We start from the raw sequence: 15,657 nt of genomic DNA on the forward strand, positions 1-15,657 counted from the left end.
TTCTGCCTTTACTGCTTCTTGTGCTAGGTGAAAACCAAAGGTGAGGCTGATGAAGTTTGCTCGTCCTAAAAGTTTAGGTAAGAATGGGTTCAGGCTTTTCTTTTTAGTAGTTACTTACAGTTTTGAAATTGTGTTATGATGTTACTTTTGTTTGCTAGATTTGTGCCCTTTCCTTGGATTGTGATATTTTTGAATGCTTTAAACTGATACTGCTTAGTAAAAAAACACGGTGTTAATGGTGGTTCGTATTTTTGGCTGAGTAAACAAAATCGGATTACTCTCTAAATCCCATCAATAATAAAATTATAGTTTTCAACAGAACTAAAATTGTAATTTGTTCAAATGCTTTATCGTTTCTAAAGTCTTTTCTATCAATATTGCTGATAAGTTTGTGACTTTTTTGGGTGCCAGTCCTGGGGCTTGAACTCATGTCTTGAGTGCTGAAGTTTTTTTCTCAAAGGTAGTACGCTTAACATGTGAGCCTTGAGCCACAGTCCCACTTTCAGTCTTTTCTTTTTTGGTGGTTAATTGGAGATGAATCTCAACTACTTTCCTGCCAGGCCTGGCTTTGAAAATGGATCCTCAGATCTCAGCCTATTGACTAAGTTAGGATTATAGGCTTGAGCCACTGGTAGTGGCTAAAGGCTTTTTGTTTAATTGATTTGTTTAAAAAAATGGCAAGGGCTGAGAATGTGCCTTAGTGGTGAAATGCTTGCCTACCATGCATGAAGCCCTAGGTTTGATTCCTGAGTATCACATAAACAGAAAAGGCTGGAAGTGGCGTTGTGCCTCAAGGGGTAGACTGCTAGCTCTGAGCAAAAGAAGTTCAGGGACAGTGCCCAGGCCCTGAGTTCAAGCCCCAGGACTGGCACACACAAAAAAGGGCTATAGGTCCAGAAGTTTACCTGTAAACAACATGCATTCCAACATTGATTGGAATCTAAAAATAGTTTTCAGTATTTGGAAGGATACTTGAGTTTCAGGTACAATAGAGAACAAATTGTAAAATGAGAACTTGGAAGTTAATATAATTGTCATCTTTCAACTTACTTTTATACACACCAATTTCAACTTACCTTCATAAACACAAAAGTTTATTTTTCCCTTAGATTAATATATATATATATATATATATATTTTTTTTTTTTTTTTTTTTTTTGGCTGGGTGCCAGTGGCTCACACCTGTAATCCTAGATACTCAGTAGGCTGAGATCTGAGGATTCCAGTTCTAAGCCTGCTGGGGCAGGAAACTTAGACTCATCTCCAATAAACTACTCAGGAAAAGCTGGAAATAGCTCTGTGGCTCAAGTGGTAGAGCACTAGTCTTGAGCACATAAGGAGGCTCAGGGACAGGGCCCAGGCCTAGAGTTCAAGCCCCAAGACTGGGGCTATTTTTTTTGGGGGGGGGGCTGGCCTTAATAGAAATCATTTAAGGTTCTTTATGAAATTACAAGTTAATTGCTTAGTGTTTGACATTCTTTTTTGGGGGGGGGGGGTCTGGTCATGCGGCCTGAACTCTGGGCCTGGGCGCTGTCCTTCAGCTCTTCAGCTCAAGGCTAGCACTCTACCACTTGAACCACCGCGCCTCTTTTATGTGGTGCTGAGGAATCGAACCCAGGGCCTCAGGCATGCAAGGCAAGCGCTCTACCACTGAGCCACCTTCCCAGCCCAGTGTTTGACATTCTTGCTTACTATACTTGCATGAGATCTTTTTCCTTTTTGTGCTATTCTCTTTTTTAAAAATTTCATTTAGATAAAATGGCATTATGCCTTTATGTTCTCCTCCTTTGGTCTCACTGTTGTGTGAATGTCTAGAGTCCTGTATAATTTACCATGTTCCATTATTCTCTTTTATAGTGTACTCATCGGGTTTGTACATGGTGGTGTAAACATTTAGTTGGTTCTGAGTAGTGTCTTTTCAGAGCTCTTGAAATATGTGTGTGTGGGGGAGCAGTTATTTTAAATGAATTCACTTTACTAGAAAACTAATCAGTGGCTGTTTATAATCTTAGCTGAAGAGAGAACATTAAATCATTTAAAGTTGGGAATGTTAAGTCTGGAAGACATTTCAGCATCTATGTTTATTATGCATACTGTTTTTTTTTTCCTCTGTGAAACGAATTGAACCTAGGGCTTTGTGGGTACTAGGCACCATTGAGCAGCTATACCCCAACCTGTGATTAATTTTTTAATGTTCAGTTAAAGATAAAACACAATTCTGGTCTTATTTCAGCAGATAGTCTATTTTATGGTTTAAGGGAGAGAGTGGTGCTCAGAGTGCTTTATATTACTTACTCTTATGAGTTAATACTGTTTTTTATTAATATTTTTATTTAAGTAATTATACAAAGGGATTATTACCATTCAACAGGTTAGTTCAAGAATAGTGTATCTGGATCAGTGTCATCCCTTTCATCATTCTTCTCCATCCCTACCAAGAGTCAGTACTGTTTTATTTCCCTTCTATAGCTGACAGACAAAAATAAGGCTGAGACTCATTCAGTTAGTAGATAAACAGTACTTATATTCAAACCTAGGCAGTCTGTTACCAAGTCATTGTATTTCCTGCTGTCTTTAGCTGGGAGCCTGTTGTTTGGGGCTTTTATTGTGCTTGGCATTGAACCTAGAGCATCACACATGCTAATCAAGTGCTCTGCTACTGAGAAATGTCCTCCATCCCTACTGCTACCTTTAAGAGTACTGGAAAAATAAGAGACAGAAAACACTTGTATCTTTTTGGATAAATAGGGGAAAGGGGGGCAGAGCTGGAAATGTGGCTCAGTGGTTTAGTGCTTGCCTAGCACTGGGTTGGATTCCTCAGTAACACATAAACAGAAAAAACGGCAAATGGTACTGTGGCTCAAATGGTAGAGTACTAGCTTTGAGCATAAGAAGCTCAGGGACAGTGTCTAGGCCTTGAGTTCAAGTCCCAAGACTGGCAAAAAAATACCTAGCAGATAGATGGGGAGAGGGGGGTATTGGAATTTAGGTGATGTACAGATAGCATGCTACCTCCTAAGTCTATAGTTGATATCTGGAATTTAATATATGGTTGTGCTATTGGAGGCCAAACACCCCAAGTTATTTCTAAATCAGACTCAATGATTTTTATTTCATACTGAAGTCAGCCCCAAACACAACTACCTGAAATCAAAAATTAGTTCAAAAATAGGTACTGATTTTTACAGGGAACTTCAAATGTAACTAAGCTAGTATTTAAAGGGTCTTACTAGTTTCTTTTGCTAACACAAGTAATCAACCTTTAATTGATCTATTGGGGAATTTTTTTATTTTTCAGCAAAACAGCTCAGTCACTTACAAGACATAGTAGATGCTTTGCTGTGTTAGGGACTGGGAATGTTTGGATGACCATAAAACATTCCTGACAATGAAGAAACTTTCTGGGTGCTGGTGGCTCATGTGTGTAATCCTAACTACTCAGGAGGCTGAGATCTGAGGATCATAAATCAAAGCCAGCCTGGGCAGGAAAATCTGTGAGACTCTTTTTTTCTCCAATTAACCACTCAAAAACTGGAAGTGGGGCTGTGGCTTAAAGTGGTAGAGTGCTAGAATTGAGCAAAAAAAGCTCGGGACAGAACTCAGCTTGAACTCAGGGCTGAGTTCAAGCCCCACAACCAATTGAAAAAAAAAAAAAACTAATACAAAAACACACAAAAAGCCCTAAACAGCTCAACAAATAACTTACAGAAATACTTGAAGAATATCATACTTTTTATTTTTTTTTTTTTGGTCAGTCCTGGGCTTGAAGTCAGGGTCTGAGAGCTGTCCCTGAGCTTTTATGTTCAAAGCTAGTGGTCTACCACTTTGTTTTTATTTTTATTTATTTATTTTTGGTCTGGTCGTGGGGCCTGAACTCTGGGCCTGGGCACTCTCCCTCAGCTCTTCAGCTCAAGGCTAGCACTCTACCACTTGAGCCACAGCACCACTTCCGGCTTTTTCTTTTCTCCCTGCTTATGTGGTGCTGAGGAATTGAACCCAGGGCCTCGTGCATGCAAGGCAAGCACTCTACCACTAAGCCACCTTCTCAGCCCTGGTCTACCACTTTGAACCACAGCTCCACTTACAGTTTCCTGGTAGTTAACAGGAGATAAGAATATCATGGCCTGGGGCTGGGAAGGTGGCTTAATGGTAGAGCGCTTGCCTTGCATGCATGAGGCCCTGGGTTCGATTCCTCAGCACCACACAAGCAAAAAGAAAAAAGCCTGAAGTAGCGCTGTGGCTTAAGTGGTAGAGCGCTAGCCTTATGCTGAATAGCTGAGGGACAGTGCCCAGGCCCAGAGTTCAGGCCCCACAACCGGACCCAAAAAAAAAAAAGAATATCATGGCCTTTCCTGCCTCTGCTGGTTTTGAACCATGATCCTTAGATCTCAGCCTTCTGATTAGCTAGGATTACAGTCATGAGCCACCAGTGCTGGGCTCATACTTTAGTTTTTAAATTATATATGTATGTGTGAGCTTGAGTGATTCTGGGGATAAAACCCAGGGTTTTGCATATATTAAGCCTACATGGGTTGGTTTTAATATACTCATTAATTTTGTTTTCCTTTTCTGTGGTCAAATTGCTTTGCTTTATGTTATACAAATTTCTGGCTAAAACACTAGGATGAGGAAAGTTGCTTTAGGTGGAAGGAAAATATTTAAGTTTCCTATATTCAAAGTTAGCTTGCATGCTTTTGTTTGTACTTATAGTAAGTTTCAGTATATAAAAATTGTCTTCTGAGGGCTGGGAATGTGGTTTTATGGTAGAGTGCTTGCCTAGCATGCATGAAGCCCTGGGTTGGATTCCTCAGTACCACATAAACGGAAAAAAGCCAGAAGTGGCACTGTGGCTCAAGTGGTAGAATGCTAGTCTTGAGCAAAAGAAGCTCAGGGACAGTGCCTAGGCCCTGAGTTTTGCCCTGTCCAAAAAAAAAAAAAAAAGCAAAAATGTCTTCTGAATAATCATGCTTGAAGCTTAGAAGTAGCCAAAAAGTTGGTGGGGGGAGGGGATTCTTTGGTTAGGATTTTTTTGTTTGTTTGTTTTGGGTCAGTCGTGGGGCCTGAACTCTGGCCCTGGGCACTGTCCTTCAGCTCTTCAGCTCAAGGGTAGCGCTCTGCCACTTGAGCCACAGCACCACTTCCAGCTTTTTCTGCTTATGTGGTGGTGAGGAATTGAACCCAGGGCCTCATGCCTGCAAGGCAAGCACTCTACCGCTGAGCCACCTTCTCAGCCCCTTGATTAGGATTCTTTGGTTAGTATTGTCTAACATGTAGCATATATGAGGCCCTGGATTTGATCCCTGACACCACCAAAAAAAGAATGATTCTCACTTTCATAATGTTTATGAAATAATCTGCGTTGTTGTTTTTGGTTAGTCTTAGAGTTTGAACTCAGGGCCAGGGTGCTGTCCCTGAGCTCTTTTGCTCATTGCTAGCACTCTACCACTTTGAGCCACAGCTCCACTTCTGGGTTTTGAGTGCATAATTGGAGATAAGAGTCTCACAGGGACTTTTCTGCTCCTTTCTGCCCTGGCAGACTTGGAACTACAATCCTCAAATCTCAGCCTTCTGAGTACCCACCTGGACCCAGCCAGAGAGAGAGAGAGAGAGAGAGGAATTTTCTTTCACTTTGTTAGAGAAACCAAATTGTCCTACAGTTTCTCACTTCTGATTTTTCTGATTTTTTTTTATGGGGGGGGTGGGAATTAGTAGTTGATACAGAGGCTTAAATTGAAACTTGGGAATGAGAGGGAGTACAGATAATTCTGTAAGTTGGGACAGTTTTATTTTCTGGTTTGCTCATTGGTTCTAATCTATATCCTTTCCTTGCAGTTTCTCCATGGAGCAGCACAGAATAATTGTATTGGTTATTTACCCTTTGGTAGAGTACGTAAAGTGGAGCATTTGCTTCTGCTTTGCTATCTAGTTCAATAGTGTGTCATTGTCTGCATGTCTGTACACCAGTGCTGACCTTGAACTCAGCCTGAATGCTGCTGTTCCTTAAGCTTTCTCTCTCAAGGCTGGTTCTCTGCCACTTGAACCAAAGCTCTACCTGGTTTTTTGGTGGTTAACTGGAAATAAGAGTTTCATGGACTGGCTTCAAACCTGAGTCTGCAGATTTTATGTAGCATTACAGGAGTGAGCCACCAGCCCCTGGCTGGCAAATATTAATTTTTCCAGATAGTCTCCCCACCTGTGCCTTATATGTTAAAATCAAGCTAAGTATGATGGTTTTTCTGTGGTTTTATTTCTGAGTTTTAGTTAGAAAAAAGAAAATTTTCCACCTGAAAATTGGGAGGGGTTTCTTTTCTTGTTTTACCTTCCAACTTTTAACATTCTGTATAAGCACTATAGGCCAGATTCTGATATTTTTTTCCGTTTCTGGGGAAAACATCTGGGATGTTATCATTAACACTTTACATATATTATATAGTCATCAACAACAATCAAAGTGTCTTCAAACTGCAAATATGGGACTTGAAGCAGAGGTCTAGGGTTTAGGTCTGTTCCTATGGCTTAAAAGTAATTTTGCCTGAGCACTAGTGTCTCATACCTATAACCCTAGCTACCCAGGAGGCTGAGATCTGAGGGTCACAGTTCAAAGCCAGCCTGGGCAAGGAAAATCTGTAAGACTCTTGATCTCCAATTAGCCACCAGAAAACCAGAGCACTAGCCTTGAGCTGAAGAGAATTTTGAAGCCAAGTACATTGGTTCACATCTGTAATCTTAGCTGGCTCATATCTGTAATTCTAGCTACTCAGGAGTCTGAGATCTGAGGATCATGGTTCGAAGCCAGAACATGCAGGAAACTCTGAGGAACTCTCATCTCTAATTATAATCATCAGGAAGCCAGAAGTGAAGCTGGGCTCATATGGTAAAATGTTAACCTTGAGCAAAAAAGCTCAGGGGACAGTGCTAGTTCCTGAATTTAAGCTTCTCCCTTAAAAAAAAATTTAAGCTTCTCCCTTCTCTCTCAAAAAAAAATTACCCTCCCCCACAGTATAACCCCTGCTTTCACTATATTTGATGTCAGTATAACTTGAGGAGATGGGGAAAAACCAGTTGTTTAAGGATACAGGTGGACCTGTTGGCAACAATGAGAAGTACAAGTTGTCATGTCCAAAACGAGCTTTACAACGTTCGGTGGGGGGGGAGGAGAAGGATTGGGATTGGGGGGGAGGGGGGAGGCTGGGAAGGGATGTGAAGGGTAAACAAAAGAAATGTACGCATTATCCTGCCCATGTAATTGTAACCCCTCTGTACAGTATGTTCACAAATAAAATAAAATAAAAAAATAGTTACTAAAAAAATTAATTTTAGCTTGGAAATAAATGGAGGTGGTGGCACTGGGTTGTTTTTTTTTTTTTTTGGGTCCGGTCATGGGGCCTGAACTCTGGGCCTGGGCGCTGTCCCTCAGCTCTTCAGCTCAAGGCTAGCGCTCTACCACTATGAGCCACAGCGCCACTTCCGGCTTTTTTCTTTTTGCTTATGTGGTGCTGAGGAATCGAACCCAGGGCCTCAGGCATGCAAGGCAAGCGCTCTACCACTGAGCCACCTTCCCAGCCCCTGGCACTGGGGTTTTAACTCATGGCTTCATGTTTGTCAAGCAAGTGCTCTACCAGTTTAGGCACATCCAGTCCTTGTTCTTCAGAATAAATTTTTAAAAATGCTTCTGAGTAAAATGAACTTAAAGCAGAATTGTGTCTCCAGGTGCTGGTGGCTCAGGTCTATAGTACTAGCTACTCAGGAGGCTGAGATCTGAGGATTGCAGTTTGAAGCCTGCCAAGGCAGAAAAGTTCCTGTGAGACTCTTACCTCCAATTAACCACTTAAAAACCAGAAGTGGAGCTGTTCCTCAAAGTGGTAGAGCCCTAGCCTTGAGTAGCTCAGAGACAGCACCCAGTCCTCATTTCAGGCCCATGACAGTCAACAAAAAAAGAATAAGAAAAGCAAAATTGTATCTTATGATATAGAGTCATTACTGTTAAAATTTCAGGTATAAAAATTCTGTATACATATACATGTATACATATTCACACATATATGTGCCAGGGCCTCAAGCTCCCCCTCAGCTTTTTTGCTCACAGCTGTGCTCTACCGCTTGAGCCATGCCTCTAGTCTAACATTTTGCTGATTGGTGATAGAATTCTTGCTGTTTTTTTCTGCTTGGCTTGTTTCTAACCATGATCCTTCAGGTCTCAGCCTCCTGAGTAGCTAGGAGTTACAGGTATGAGCTATAGGAACCAATTTACATAGTTGTTTTTTTCTAATGTCTCAAACAGCAACTTATAGTCATACAACCTATTCCTTTTAAAGGTCAGTGCAGTTTGGAAGTACTTCACCTCTTTTATTTGCATTTTTACTTTTGCCTGCAGCCAACCTCAGCCTCAGATTACCCCCTTAGCCTCTTGAAAACTCCTGAGTAAGGATCACAGCTGTTCATCACTACTTTGGCTTGTGTGTTGAGATGAGGTCTAGCTAAACCTTTTGTCCAGGCTGGCCTGGATCCTCAGTCCTGATCTCATTCTCACTCTCTAATCTAATATCTGGGATTGTTAGACATGAGTCACCATAACCAGCTGATTTTGGGGGTGCCAGAACTAGTTGTCTTTACTGAATAGTTTGCTTATTATTTATAGTGTTTAGTCACTTTTGCAAGGCAAGCGCTCTACCACTGAGCCATCTTCCCAGCCCCTTTTAGTCACTTTTGGAACAAATGCCATAAAATGTTTTTGCTGGTTTTAAAACCTTATGGCGTCTCAATCTTCTTAGTCATAATGCAGTGTATCAGATTGTATCAGGTAAATATATTTCTATCCTCTGATGATAATAACCATATCTTCTTATTTTAGCCTACCGGTCTTATGCAGAACTGTTTTGATTTAGAAATTGAGTTTTTGTTACCAGATAACATTGTTAGCCATGCCTCCATTTCTGGGTTTTTGCCATTTAAATCTCCTTATATTATTGCCATTTTGTGAATCTTTCTGGGAGAGAGTGCTGGAAAGGCTGTGCACATACATATAGTTTTAGTCTTAGACAGCTGGAGCTGGAGCTTGTTACCCCAAGATGTGCCATTGAGACACAGAGAAGTGAGGACAATTTGGGATTCATTCCAGTGGTTGTTTGTGGTGACATCGCAAGCTGGAACAGTTTCCTAAGCAGGCTCTTCTAGTGGTGTGACCTTGACATTGGTTTTGACAGCTTAGCTTCCTTTGTTTTTTGTTTTTGCTTTTCATATTTACAAAGTCAAGGAAGCCTCTCATTCATTTTCTGAATTCCTAATAGTGTTCTGGTTAAATTCTCTCTCTCTCGTGTGTGTGTGTGTGTGTGTGTGTGTGTGTGTGTGTGTGTGTGTGTGTGTGTGTGTGTGTGTGTGTGTGTGTGTGTGTGTGTGTGTGTGTGTGTGTGTGTGTGTGTGTGTGTGTGTGTGTGTGTGTGTGTGTGTGTGTGTGTGTTCCTTTCTGCTATGAACTAGGATTTGTATAAATTGCTATTCCTAGAAAGTTTTGTTACCACTTCTATTTAGGAGAATGTCCTAAGTTCATGAAGTTGAAAACTTAGTTTGTTGTTTTGTTTTGCCCATCCTAGGCCTTGAACTCCGGGTGCTGTCCCTAAGCCTCTTTTGCCCAAGGCTAGTACTCTACCATTTGAGCTATAGCACCACTACCAGCTTATTCTATGATTAATTGGAGATAAGAGTCTCACAGACTTTCCTGCCCAGGCTGGCTTTGAACCATGATCTTTGTATCTCAGCCTCCTGAGTAGCTAGGATTACATGCCACTGGTTCCTGGCATGCACATTGTTTAAATGTATCTCCTGTGGAACTTTTAATTGCCAAAGCATCAGTTTTGAGAGATGGAACCTTTAAGAAGTTACTAGATTGTGTCATATAGAATAATATTTATTGAAATGAACTCCAGGAAATGGAAACAAGAGATTTGATTTATTTATGTCAGTCATAGATCTCGAACTCTGGGCCTGGGCATTGTCCCTGAGCTCTTCAGTTCAAGGTGAGCACTCTTACCATTGAGCCACAGAGCCACTTCCAGTTTTCTAGAAGTCTCACGGACTTTCCTGCCTGGGCTGGCTTTGAACCACGATCCTCAGATCTCAGCCTCCTGAGTAGCTAGGATTACAGGCTTGAGCCACCAGTGCCCGCCTCTTATTTTATTTTTTGGCTTGTTCACTTATCTGTCTTTGTGGGGAGGTGAAGAAGGGCACAAAAGTGGAGAGATATATGATGAACAAATGCAGCATTGATACTCAGTAGAAACTGTTGAAAATGAACTATACATATTGTGGGTGGGGATGGGAAGGAAAAACTGGGAGAGCTCTAAGGAAGGGGTGACATTGTTCAAAAAGAAATATACTCATGGGCTGTGAATGTGGCTTAGTGGTAGAATGCTTGACTAGCATGCATTGGGTTCAATTCTTTAGTACCATATAAACAGAAAAAGTCGGAAGTGGTGCTGTAGCTCAAGTGGTAGAGTACTAGCCCTGAGTAAAAGAAGCTCAGGATCAGCGCCCAGGCCCTAAGTTCAAGCCCCAGAACTGGTACAAAAAAAAGAAAAAAGAAAGAAAAACACTCATTACCTGCCTTATGAAATGGTAATCCTTCTGTACCATCACCTTTATTTATTTATTTTATTTGTCTGTTTGTTTGTTTTTGGGTTGGTTGTGGGGCCTGAACTCTGGGCAATATCCCTCAGCTCTTCAGCTCAGTGCTAATGTTCTACCACCTGAGCCACAATGCCACTTCCAGTTTTCTGGTGGTGGTTAGTTGGAGATAAGAGTCTCACTGACTTAACTGCCCATCTGGCTTTGAACTGCGATTCTTAGCTCTCAGCCTCCTGAGTGCCTAGCCACCTAGGCCCAGCTTCTGTTTCTATTTTTATACCAGTTCCATGATTGATTGATTGATTGATTGATGTCAGTCGTGGGGCTTGAACTCTGGGCCTGGGCACTGTCCCTCAGCTCTTCAACTCAAGGCTCGTGCTATATACCACTGCCACTTCTGGTTTTCTGGTGGTTTATTGGAGATAAGAGTTTCATGGACTTTCCTGCCCTGCCCAGGCTGGCTTTGAACCACGATCCTCAGATCTCAGCCTCCTGAGTGGCATAAGCCACCAGTGCCTAGCTAGCGTTTTTTTTTGTTTTTTGTTTTTTTTTAATGTAATACTGAGGAATTGAATCAGGGCTTCATACATGCTAGGCAAGCAGTCTACCACTAAGCCACATTCCCAGCCCTCAAGGCAACTCTTTTTTTTTTGGTCATAGGGCTGAACTATGGGCCTGGTCACTGTCTTAAAGCTCAAAGCTCAAAGCTCTACCACTGGAGCCACAGTGCCACTTTTGGATTTTTCTGTGCTTTTCTGGATTTTTTAATATAATACTGAGAAAGTGAACCCAGGGCCTCATGCATGCAAGGCAAGCACTCTACCACTGAGCCACCTTCCCAGTCCCTCAAGACAATTCTTAAGCTGAGTCCCTGTAAAATTAAAACAAGTTAAATGCTTCCATTTATAATGGTGGGATAGGCACAAGGTAAACATTCCCATTCCAAAAGAGAGGTATGGGGAAATAGAAAGAAGAGGTAGGACCAAAGCCAGCCCCAGACCCTCTCTGTACCAATGTCAAACACAAGAGCATAATGTGAGCTCCACAGGGATTAGGTATCCTTGTGGGCTAAATGCAGCCCATGTAGCCTTTTGGCTTGTTCTGCTCACTCCCTGCCTGAAGCTTTCTTTAGCAGATATTACGAGTTCCTGGGATCTTTGTTGTAACTTTGCCTTTACTCACAGCTTCCTTACATCACTCACAGTGGGGAATTGGGGAGTTACTGGAAGATACTTTAACTCTAATTGCTACCCCCTGGCTTTACAGACTTTCTTTGAAATCTGGTTAAGATTTTTGATGACTTCATTCTACATACCTGCAAACCCCAACGTCATGTTATAGGTGCCAAGGCCTACTTGTCAGCTTAAGTAGTAGCCAAATATATAAAATCATAAAATATATTTTTATAATATACATATAACTTCCCTGTCTTCTATCTATTCTGCCTCATTATCTTACTTAGCCTTCTACCAATCTCAAGACATAGACAAAAAGTAGACTGTTATTTGCCATCTGACCCTGTCCCTAAGTTTGAGCCACTGCTCCATTTTTGCCTTTTTGGTGGTTAATTGGAGATGAGTCTCATGGACTTTCCTGCCAAGCTGGCTTTGAACCGCTATCCTTGGATCTCAGTAGCTAAGATTATAGGTGTGAACCATTGACACCCAATTTTGTGATCCAATTCTTTTTTTTTTTTTTTTTTTGGTTGGGGGGGCTTAAACTCTGGGCCTGGGTCACTGTCTCCCTGAGCTCTTCAGCTTAAGGCGAGTAGATAAGTGCTCTACCACTTGAGCCACAGCACGACTTCCTTGGTTGCCTCTTACAAAAATATCTGAGGAGGGTTGGGAGTATGGCTTAGTGGTAGAGTGCTTGCCTAGCATGCCTGAAGCCCTGGGTCCAGTTCCTCAGAACCACATAAACAGAAAAAGCCAGAAGTGGCACTGTGGCTTAACAGTGGTAGGGTGCTAGCCTTGAGCACAGAGAGGCTCAGGGACAGTGTCCAGGCCCTGAGATCAAGCCCCAGGATTGCCCCCACACACACTGTGTGTGAGTGTAAATCAACTTAAAGGAGGAAAGATATATTTTATGTATGTATCAGAGGTCATGGTCTGTGGTTCAGTTATTTTGGGGCTAGTCAGTAGAGTCAGGCCAGAGCAGGAGGGCATTATCTGATGGAAGTTGCTAACGCCATGGCAACAAGAAAGGAATAGAAGAAGTAGAGTTGTGGCTCAAATAGTTGAGCACCAGCCTTAAACAAAACAGCTAAGGGCCACCACTAGGTCCTGAGTTTAAGCCCCTCAGTTGTAGTGTGTACACACACACACAAGGAAAGGAGGGATATAAATCCAAGTGCATGCGTCTGGTGACCTACTTCTAGGTAGACCTACCTCCTATAGCCTACAATTTCCATTACCTTCTTATACAGCTATGAATCCATGAATGGATTAAGCCACTATGAGGCTATAGTCCTTATGATTCGATCCTCTCTGAACCCTGTTGTATTGGAGATGAAGCCTGCAACATATGAGAATTCTGGAGATGTTTCAGATCCAAACTACAGTAATAAATTGTTAGGTCAAGCACTGAAATATAACTGATTCTGTTCACAGTTTGCAGAGAGAGAGCAAAAGCACTTTTATAAAACTTGGTAAGGAATGGATGATGTAGAACTTTGTATTTGAAAGTATTGTCTGTTTCTAACAAATAGTACCAAGTTTTTTTCATGGTAATAAAAGATTTTCCATTGTAACCATTTGGATATGGGTACAATTGAGTGTTGTGAAGTACTTCTTAATTTATTTTATTTATTTATTTATTTATTTATTTTGGTTGATCCTGGTTCTTGAACTCTGGGCCTAAGCGCTGTCCCTGAGCTCTTCAACTCTAGGCTAGCACTCTACCACTTGAGCCACAGCACCACTTCCAGTTTTCTGAGTGGTTAATTGGAGATAAGAGTCTCACAGACATTCCTGCCTGGGCTGGTTTTGAACCATTATCCTCAGATCTCAGCCCCAGAGTAGCTAGGATTACAGGCATGAGCCACTGGTGCTGGAGCCACTAGTGCTCGGCTTTGTGTGTTGCTTTTTATGGTCAAGTAATTGTCTGGGTGTGGTGTGGTATATGCTTGTAATGTCTTCATTGAGAGGCTAAGGGAAGAAGATGATTAATTTTGAGACAAGACTAGGATACATAGTGATACTGTCTTGAAAAGAATCAGTTTATTAAGTGCTTACCTTGTGTTTTGCTACTATGAACACTCAGGTGCAAATGTTTGTATAAACTCTTTTTTTGTGTGCCATTCCTAGGGCTTGAACTCAGGGCCTCTCTCTGAACTCTTTTGCCCAAAACTACCCACTCTACCACTTGAGCCACAGCTCCACTTCTAGATTTAATGGAGATAAGAGTTTCACAGAGTTATCCTGCCTGGGATTCAAACTGTGGTAGTCAGATCTCAGCCTCCTGAGCAACAAGGATTACAGGCATGACCACTGATGTCTTGCTTGTGTTGCCTTAAAAAAAAAAAAAATTTATGCTATACCAAACCACCAGACTATGCCTCCAGACCTCTCCTCTCCCCAGACCTCTCCCCTCTCCACCCCCTACCCCCAGTCTTGGGGCTTAAATTTAGGGCCAGGGTGCCATCCCTGGGCTTTTGTGCTCAAGGCTAGCATGTATCACTTGAGCTACTGTTCCACTTTTGGCTTTTGGAGATAAGTGTCTCATGGATATTCCTGCTGTGGCTTGCTTCAAACCACAATCCTCAGATATCAGCTTCCCGAGTAGCTAGGATTTCAGGCATGAGCCACCCGTGCCTGGCTGTATTGGTTTTTTTTTTTTTTTTTTTTTTTTGGGGGGGGGGGTCTGGTCGTGGAGCCTGAACTCTGGGCCTGGGTGCTGTCCCTCAGCTCTAGAGCTCAAGGCTAGCACTCTACCACTTGAGCCACAGCGCCACTTCCGGCTTTTTTCTTTTTGCTTATGTGGTGCTAAGGAATTGAACCCAGGGCCTCAGGCATGCAAGGCAAGCACTCTACCACTGAGCCACCTTCCCAGCCCCTGTATTGGTTATTTTTGAGATAGGGTCTCAGACAAAAAACCTGCTCTAGAATCTGCCTATTCATCCCTTCCCTTTGTAGGTAGGATAACAGGTAAATTTCATTATGATTAGATTCTTCATTTGAGATGGAGTCTCAGACTTTTCTGCGTGGGCTCACCTAGCATTGTGATATAGCTAAAACTGAAGAAGCTAGGATGATAGATTCATGCTATTGATCATAGCTCTAAGTTCAGAAAGGAGATCTTGCAAACTTTTCCGCTTGAGTTGTCCTTGAACTACAGTACTCCCATTCTTAGCCTTCCAAGTAGCTAGGATTGCAGGGAGAGGAACGTCTAGCTTGCAGGCTATATAAAGCCCATGACTGGACAAACACATACACTTCTCATCATCTCATACCATCTGCCTGTATTGATAACTTTGTATGGCTCACAAGTGGTGTTATAAATATTCAAATGGAGGGCTGGGAAGGTGACTTGGTGGTAGAGCGCTTCCCTTGCATGCCTGAGGCCCTGGGTTCGTTTCCTCAGCCCCATATAAACAAAAAGAAAAAAAATATATTCAAATGGAGCCACAGCACCACTTCTGGTTTTCTGGTGGTTTATTGGAGATAAGAGTCTCATGGACTTTCCTTGCCTGGACTGGCTTTGAACCGTGATTCTGAGATCTCATCTCCTGAGTAGCTAGGATTACAGGTATGAGCCACCAGTGCCCACCTAAGAGGATTGTTAGAAGTGAGAAGTTTTTGGCCTATTGGTAGTAAGTTATATCTATCCTAGAAGGCATAATTTAAAAACACCTTTAGGATTTCTGAGAGGTAGATTACTTTCAGATAGAGAATTAGAGCTTTTTTTTGGGGGGGGGGTCCAGTCGTGGGGCCTGAACTCTGTCCCTCAGCTCTTCAGCTCAAGGCTAGCACTCTACCACTTGAGCCACAGCGCCACTTCCGGCTTTTTTCTTTTTGCTTATGTGGTGCTGAGGAATTG

General features: G+C 42.1%; 1 protein-coding gene across 2 annotated transcripts in view; it reads left to right on the plus strand.

Annotated features, from left to right (window-relative positions):
• Gpbp1l1 (GC-rich promoter binding protein 1 like 1) overlaps window positions 1-15,657 on the plus strand; it is a 71,936-nt gene that overhangs the window by 1,461 nt on the left and 54,818 nt on the right. The gene's annotated exons all lie outside the window — the stretch shown is intronic.

The sequence above is a fragment of the Dipodomys merriami genome, unplaced genomic scaffold (genome assembly GCF_024711535.1).
Source record: "Dipodomys merriami isolate MVZ:Mamm:240054 unplaced genomic scaffold, mDipMer1.0.p SCAF_34, whole genome shotgun sequence".
In the NCBI taxonomy this organism is placed as follows: Eukaryota; Metazoa; Chordata; class Mammalia; order Rodentia; family Heteromyidae; genus Dipodomys; species Dipodomys merriami.